This window comes from Lacerta agilis, chromosome 8 (assembly GCF_009819535.1).
Source record: "Lacerta agilis isolate rLacAgi1 chromosome 8, rLacAgi1.pri, whole genome shotgun sequence".
In the NCBI taxonomy this organism is placed as follows: domain Eukaryota; kingdom Metazoa; phylum Chordata; class Lepidosauria; order Squamata; family Lacertidae; genus Lacerta; species Lacerta agilis.
In genome coordinates, this window is record NC_046319.1 from 81,902,936 (window position 1) to 81,911,549 (window position 8,614).

Below are 8,614 nucleotides of genomic sequence, written 5' to 3' on the forward strand. Positions count from 1 at the left end.
CAGAACCTTGGCAACGTTTCCGCTGGACCAGAATCAAACCTGGAGAGCCAAACAGACAGACACATAGAAAACACACTCCCCCCCAAATCCGGGGTGTTCTTCGCAGGGCCGCGTGTGAAATTTCTAACTCCCAAAGCTCGCTGCTCCCATCCCGTACCAACAGGGCAGATCCTGTTGTGCTTAGTTGTGATTCCTGAGCTGCAGGTGGGGGGTTGGTCTTGATGACCTTTGGGTGCCCCTTCCAACTCTTCAATCCTGTGATTTCATGATCTCACAGAGTGTGATTGGGGATGGGTGCCTCCTCGCACCCCTAGGTGGCACCCGCTTCTATTGTTTCGTGCGCTCTCGCTCTCTCTCTCTTCCACGTCCCAACCTACATTCCCCGGCAGATATTTTTAAGGGGAGGAAAAGAAGACGCCATTGTCTATTAAGAGAGAGGTATTTGTGCTCAAACAATAATTGCTCCCTTGTTATCTCTCTAATTGCAGGCTGTCGGCCTGAGCTGGGCACAAAGTGTCTTCCTCGGGGGGGGGGGGCCTCAGCCTGCAACGTGCCTCCAGGGAGCCCATGCACTCGCCCCCCCTTCGCCCCCCTGCCGGGATGGATCTGGTGGTAGCAATTCTGCCCCCAGAATTGATTGTGTTATGAGAATTACAAGGTCTAAGATATAAAATAAATGATCATAAATGTACCAGGCGAACACATACATGAATGTCTGAAACAGTTCAGGAAAAACGGTCCTAAAGCCATTTAATTTGCAAATATTCCTCTTCAGTTTGGATAATAATAATAATAATAATAATAATAATAATAATAATAATATATTGTTTATACCCTGCCCATCTGGCTGGGCCTCCCCAGCCACTCTGGGCGGCTTCCAACACAATATTAAAATACAATAATTCATCAGATTTTAAAAGCTTCCCTAAACAGGGCTGCCTTCAGATGTCTTCTAAAAGTCTGGTAGTTGTTTTTCTCTTTGACAACTGGTGGGAGGGCGTTCCACAGGGCGGGTGCCACCACCGAGAAGGCCCTCTGCCTGGTTCCCTGTAGCTTTGCTTCTCGTAATGAGGGAACCGCCAGAAGGCCCTCGGAGCTGGACCTCAGTGTCCGGGCAAAATTATGGGGGATGGAAATGGGAAAAGCCTCTGCATTGTCTCTGCTCACAAATCCTGCCTGAAGGGCACTTTTGGGTATGAATAGGCTGAGCCTGTGACCTGGACTCAGGAATTAAGTTTTTACTATCACAAAAGAAAGATGGAGGGCACAAGGAGAAGGGGGCGACAGAGGACGAGATGGTTGGACAGTGTTCTCGAAGCGACTGGCATGAGTTTGGCCAAACTGCGAGAGGCAGTGAAGGATAGGCATGCCTGGCGTGCTCTGGTCCATGGGGTCACGAAGAGTCGGACACGACTGAACGACTGAACAACAACGTCACAAAAGAGTCTGACCAAACTGCGGGAGGCAGTGGAAGACAGGAGTGCCTGGCGTGCTCTGGTCCATGGGGTCACGAAAAGTCAGACATGACTAAACGACTAAACAACAAAAATCACAAAAGAATGGCCAGGCTGCCCAGGTAAAGCAATCAGTGACCATTGTCAGGTATCACGACAGACAGGATTTCTGCTGCAGACTGCCTCCTTCTGTGACGTATGTTTGATGTTTCAGGGGGTGGTCTTGGGCTACAGGGTGGGAAATTTCAAAAGTTTATATAAGGGCTTGCACCCCATTGTTCTGGGTTCCCCTCCCTCCTACCTGTAGTGAGTGGGGACCCTGTTGCAACAGTTCTTTTTATAAAGATCAGGCTTACTAACTGCTTTGCTTCTCAATATACTCTTGTTGGCCTCTGTTGTTTTCTTCTACCGATAGAGAACCTAAATAAGGACTCAATATGGGTTCTTGGGTACCCCATAAGGGATAAAGGAGCAGTTTTTTTCTTATAACAGATTGCAAATGAGATAATTTTAAGCGGGGAGAGGCTCGAAGGAGCTGGAGCCGACTCTTGGCGGCTCTTGACATCCAGAACCAAGCTTAAGGTTGTGCAGCCTTCAGAACTATGTCTAGTTTTACTCAATGGGCAGACGTGCTTTCGAACTGCTAGGTTGGCAGGAGCAGGGACCGAGTAACGGGAGCTCACCCCGTCGTGGGGATTTGAACTGCCGACCTTCTGATCGGCAAGTCCTAGGCTCTGTGGTTTAGATGGAGCCCTACTTGGTGCTAAAGGGGAGCAACCAGATGTTTCCAGCCCAGTGCTGAAGTCCCTGGGCCGTAGCTCAAAGGTAGAGCATCGGCTTTGCAAAAAGGAGATTCTGGGTTTTGACCACTGGCATCTCCGAGCAGAGCTGGGAGAAACTCCGTGTCTGAAACCTGGCTCAGGTACTGAAACAGCTCAGGACCGCAATACCTCCAGAACCGCCTCTCTCTATATGAACCACCCCAGATCCTGCAATCATCACCAGAGGCCCTTCTTCATGTGCTTCCCCCATGAGAGGTCCAGAAATCAACAACACAAGAACAGGGCCTTTTCTACGGTGGCTCCCCGTTTGTGGAATGCTCTCCCAAGGGTTGCTCGCCTGGCTCCTTCATCACATATCTTCAGGTGCCAGCCAAAAACATCCCTCTTATCCCAGGGCTTTGGCTGCTAAACAATCTAGGGCCTTTTAGAATCATAGAATTGTAGAGTTGGGACCCCAAGGGTCATCTAGTCCTACCCCCTGAAATGCAGGAATTTCAACATACATCTAATTTGAAGCCATACTCGAGCCTGCTTAGTTTTGCAAATATGCAAGCAGTTTTAAATGTGCTGGCAATTTTAAAATGTGGGAGGTGGGTATTTCCCCCCCCCTTTTGTGCTATACATTTTGCGATTTTATGTTTTAAACCGCCCTGTGATTGTCCAATCATTATATAAATTTAATAAATGATAATAATAACCCCGGAGAGCCACGGCCAGTCAACGTAGACTGTAGCTGGAACCAAGAACTGACTTGCTATAAGGTCGCTTCCTTTGTTCCTATCCAATCGTCCTTTTACTGGGGTTCATGAGGACTGGGACCTTAGCTCATTTTTTAGGGGCCATAGAAGACCTCCTTCAGCGCTAGTCACAAGAGCCAATGGTGGCCTAGCAGTGTCGGACTAGGGTCTGGGAGAGACCAGGGTTCGAATCCCCACCGAGCCAGGAAACACACTCTGCGCCGCCTCTCAGCCCGACCTCGCAGGGTTGTTGTTGCGAGGAATAAATGAAGGTGAGGGAAATAACCAGGTGTGCCAACATGAGCTCCCGGGAGGGAAAAGGTGGGGTACAAAGGCAGCTAATAAGCAAACCTATCGGCCAGCCGTTTGCCCCGAACCACGCAGCGTTGCTCCCGGCGACGTGGGCTCATCAATCACGCTTAGGGCTCCTTGCAAAGCAGAGTCGGTGCGCCGGAGACGGGAGTACATTAATCATCGGAAGCGGAGTGGCAGAGGTCCCCGGAGTTATTGTGCAGCACAGGATCCTCACAGAGGTGGGAAAAGAGAGAGAGAGAGACGGAGAGCTAAGGAGACAGGCGCCTGCAATGAGATCAGTCAGCTCGGGGAAGGAGAGAAGCAACAAGGCGTACGGGATTCGGGTTTTCTTCTTCCTCAGCTACAAGGAAAAAGGAGAGCGGGGTGTCTCTTTGGATCAGATCTCCAGAGCTGCATCTCATTAAATCCCTGGGATTACCCCCAGTACAAGGGGCACAAAAGTGGCGTGCCGCTTCACACCTTAATAATTCAGCACCGCACACCCCAACGTAACAGTATTACACAAGTCCTCACTTATTCTCGTACATTAGACACGCTTGTTCCGGGATGTGACATCCCGCAGAAGACAATGCACAACGTCGCAGACAACTCTTAAAAGTGTGCCGCACTCTGTATGTGTCGGTGAGCTTCAGAAGAGCCTGGCTGCTGGATCAGGCCAAGGGCCCGATTAGTCCAGCATCCTGTTCTCACAGTGGCCAGCCAGATGCCCATTATGGGAATCCCACAAGCAGGATCTGACCCCAAAAGCCGTCTCTCCCTTTTCTGTGCCTTCCAGAAACTGGCATTCAAAAGCGAGTAGCCATGGGCATGTTATGAGAATTATAAGGTCTAAGTCAGGGGTGTCAAACTCAAATTCATCGGGGGCCGCATCAGCAGTTTGGTCACCCTCAAAGGGCCGGTTTTATCTGTAGGACTATGTGTCCACTCCGTGCACTACGTCAATCATTTTAACTCGGGGTGAAAGGAGAGCACGGTGGCACTGGTGTAAATCATGGCCCTTCTGATAGGACTAGCATACACAAACCCATTAATTAGTAAACAAGCACCATGCCTACTGAATAGTCACCATGTGAGAAGACCCAGGCACAAAGCAATCTGTTACATGCAGGAGGGAAGCTGAAGGGCATTTTCATAAGTGATGCTATACAAGCCTTTTAAACCACTTCTGAAACCGAATGTGAGACACAAGCTTTAAATCGGATGTGCTTGTGACTTTCCAAGGTGACACAGGTTTCACACTGCAAAAAATGGTCTCGGTTGAGTGTGAACCAGCAGAATTGGGGGTGCAAGGGAACCCACGTGTGTGTGTGTGTGTGTGTGTGTGTGTGTCTTATTGGTTTGCTTTATTATGTATGTTGTGCTTTTTCATGTCGTGAACTATCCTGAGATCCAGGGGCAGCAAACAAATTTAACAAATAACAATAACAACCATAACAACCCCAAACTTTTTCCTCAGGGCAAACCCCGTCGACGCCCAGTAAACTCGCTCCCCATGCAACATGCATAGCTGTCAACTTTTCCCTTTTTTAAAGGGAAATTCCCTTATTCCGAATAGGATTCCTCGCAAGAAAAGGGAAAAGTTGACAGCTATGAACATGTGCACCATGCAGTGGTGTTGGGCGAGGGCAGGGCCGCCAGGGGTCTACCTCCCAAGGTTGTTGTGTTGAAGTTGAAGCAGCAGCAGCAAAAGCGCGCCATGGTGGGTGGACGAAAGAAAGAAGAGAGAGAAAAAAAGAAAGAAGGAAGGAATGGAGAGGAGAGGAGAGGAGAGGAGAGGAGAGGAAAGGAAGGAAGGCAGCTTCTTGGATCCATCCGGTCTTCAGCTCCATCTCCCCGGCCCTCACTCACCTCGTCGCCCCACTTGAGCACGTCCTTGTGCCTCTCGCCCACCGCCCGGTAGATGTGCAGGAACTGGAGGATGCCGTGTTTGCGCACGTGCTCCGCGTGGCGCTGTATCTTCTCCCAGCTCAACGGGGAGCCCTGCGACAGGAGCCCCATGGCCCCCCGAGGGAGCAGCACAAGGGCGCGCGGGGAAAGGGAGGAGAGCCGGCCGGCAACGCCAAGGAGAAAAGCTACCTCCAGGCGGTGGCGGTAGGAAAGAGGAGCAGGAAGGAGAAGGATCCTCCGCCGGTGGCGAAACAGGAGGAGGAGATCGGCGCCGGCTGCTACTTCTCTCTTCCTCCCCGCCGCGGCGCCACTTTCTCCGCAAGGCTCCCGGAGGGGAAGCGCCTGTGCCGGCTGCGGACGGAACAAGAGAGGCCAGCTGCGCGGCTGTGTGTGTGTGTGTAGATGCAGGGAGGGGGTGGTGCTGGTGACCGTCCCGGCAGCAGTGGGGCATGTGATCAGGGGGAAGGGGAAGGAGGTTGCTCTGTGTGCGCACGCCTGTGCGTGTGTGTTTGCGTGCGTGCAATGAGCGTGCGCGCCCTCCATCCCCGGTGCGGGTGGGCGGGCGCCGGGAGGGAGGGAGGTGCGCGCAGGCCACATGACGAGGTCTTGCGGGCCGGATTAGGCCCCCGGGCCTTGTGTTTGACACCTGTAGTCTAAGTTATAAAATGAATGTACATAAATTATTATAAATGTTCATAAAGTAAGAGCTGTTGGACAGTGGGATTTGCTGCCCAGGAGTGTGGTGGAGTCTCCTTCTTTAGAGGTCTTTAAGCGGAGGCTTGACAGCCATCTGTCAGGAATGCTTTGATGGTGTTTCCTGCTTGGCAGGGGGTTGGACTGGATGGCCCTTGGGGTCTCTTCCAACCCTAGGATTCTATGATGCTATGAAATGTACCAGGCAAACACATAAAGAAAAGGTAAAGGGACCCCTGACCATTAGGTCCAGTCGCGGACGACTCTGGGGTTGCGGCACTCATCTCGCTTTACTGGCCGAGGGAGCCGGCGTACAGCTTCCGGGTCAATATGGCCAGCATGACTAAGCCACTTCTGGAGAACCAGAGCAGCGCACGGAAACACCGTTTACCTTCCCGCTGGAACGGTACCTATTTATCTACTTGCACTTTGACGTGCTTTCGAACTGCTAGGTTGGCAGGAGCTGGGACTGAGCAACGGGAGCTCACCCCGTCACTGCGGGGATTCGAACCACCGACATTCTGATCAGCAAGCCCTAGGCTCTGTGGTTTAACCCACAGCGCCACCCGCATCCCCTAGGCAAACACATACATAAAGATATAATCCACGTGTCTGAAACAGTTCAGGAAAAACAGTCCTAAAGCCATTTTGACTCTTTCACTGACGTCAGATATTGGATGGAAATGGGAAAAGTCTCCCCATTGTCTCTGCGCTCACAAATCCTGCCTTAAGGGCACGTTTGGGTATGAATAGGCTGAGCCTGTGACCTGGACTCAGGAATTAAGTATTTTGTTGTTGTTGTTCAGTCGTTCAGTCGTGTCCGACTCTTCGTGACCCCATGGACCAGAGCACGCCAGGCACGCCTATCCTCCACCGCCTCCCGCAGTTTGGCCAAACTCATGTTAGTAGCTTCGAGAATACTGTCCAACCATCTCATCCTTTGTCGTCCCCTTCTCCTTGTGCCCTCCATCTTTCCCAACATCAGGGTCTTTTCCAGGGAGTCTTCTCTTCTCATGAGGTGGCCAAAGTACTGGAGCCTCAACTTCAGAATCTGTCCTTCTAGTGAGCACTCGGGGCCGATTTCCTTGAGAATGGATAGGTTTGATCTTCTTGCAGTCCATGGGACTCTCAAGAGTCTCCTCCAGCACCATAATTCAAAAGCATCAATATTAAGTATTTACCATCACAAAAGAATGGCCAGGCTGCCCAGGTAAACCTATTAACAGGTTTCCTGCCAGACAGGATTCTGCTATAGACTGCCCCTTCCGTGATGTATGTATGATCAGAAGGTTGGTGGTTTGAAAGTAGATAAATAGGGACCGCTGCAGTGGGAAGGTAAACAGCATTTCCATGCACTGCTCTGGTTTCGCCAGAAGCGGCTTAGTCACGCTGGCCACGTGACCCGGAAAAACTGTCTGCGGACAAATGTCAGCTCCCTCGGCCAGTAAAGCGAGATGAGCGCTGCAACCCCAAAGTCGTCCGTGACTTAACTATCAGGGGTCCTTTACCTTTACCTTTCTACCTTGAGCTGTTGTTCAGTCGTTCAGTCGTGTCCGACTCTTCATGACCCCATGGACCAGAGCACGCCAGGCACGCCTATCCTCCACTGCCTCCCGCAGTTTGGCCAAACTCATGTTAGTAGCTTCGAGAACACTGTCCCACCATCTCGTCCTCCGTCGTCCCCTTCTCCTTGTGCCCTCCATCTTTCCCAGCATCAGGGTCTTTTCTAGGGAGTCTTCTCTTCTCATGAGGTGGCCAAAGTACTAGAGCCTCAACTTCAGGATCTGTCCTTCCAGTGAGCACTCAGGGCTGATTTCCTTAAGTATGGAAAGGTTTGATCTTCTTGCAGTCCGTGGGACTCTCAAGAGTCTCCTCCAGCACCAGAATTCAAAAGCATCCATTCTTCGCCAATCAGTCTGTCTACCTTGAGTTACAGGGTGGCAATTTCAAATGTGTCTATAAGGGCTTGCAGACCAATGTTCTGGGTTCCTCCTCTCTCCTGCATGCAGTGAGTGAACACCCTGTTGCAACAGCTTTAATAAAGATCAGGCTTACTAGCTGCTTTGCTTCTCACTATTCTCTGGTTGGCCTCTGTTATTTTCTCCTACCAAGAGAAAACCTACATAAGGACTCTATACAGGCTCTTTGGTACCCCATAAGGAAAAAGGAGCAGTTTTTTCTTATAACAGGAATAATCAAGAGGGGGCAGGGGGGCAGCTCCCCTAGAGCCACAAAAATTATTGAAAAGCACTGTTGTTGTTTAGTTGTTTAGTTGTGTTCGACTCTTTGTGACCCCACGGACCAGAGCATGCCAGGGACTCCTGTCTTCCACTGCCTCCCGCAGTTTGGTCAGACTCATGTTGGTGTCTTCGAGAACACTGTCCAACCATCTCGTCCTCTGTCGTCCCCTTCTACTAGTGCCCTCCATCTTTCCCAACATCAGGGTCTCAAGAGTCTCCTCCAGCACCATAATTCAAAAGCATCCATTCTTCGGCGACCAGCCTTCTTTATGGTCCAGCTCTCACTTCCGTACATTACTACTGGGAAAACCATAGCTTTAACTATACGGACCTTTGTCGGCAAGGTGATGTCTCTGCTTTTTAAGATTGCTTTTCTCCCAAGAAGCAGGCGTCTTCTAATTTCGTGACTGCTGTCACCATCTGCAGTGATCATGGAACCCAAGAAAGTGAAATCTCTCACTGCCTCCATTTCTTCCCCTTCTATTTGCCAGGAGGTGATGGGACCA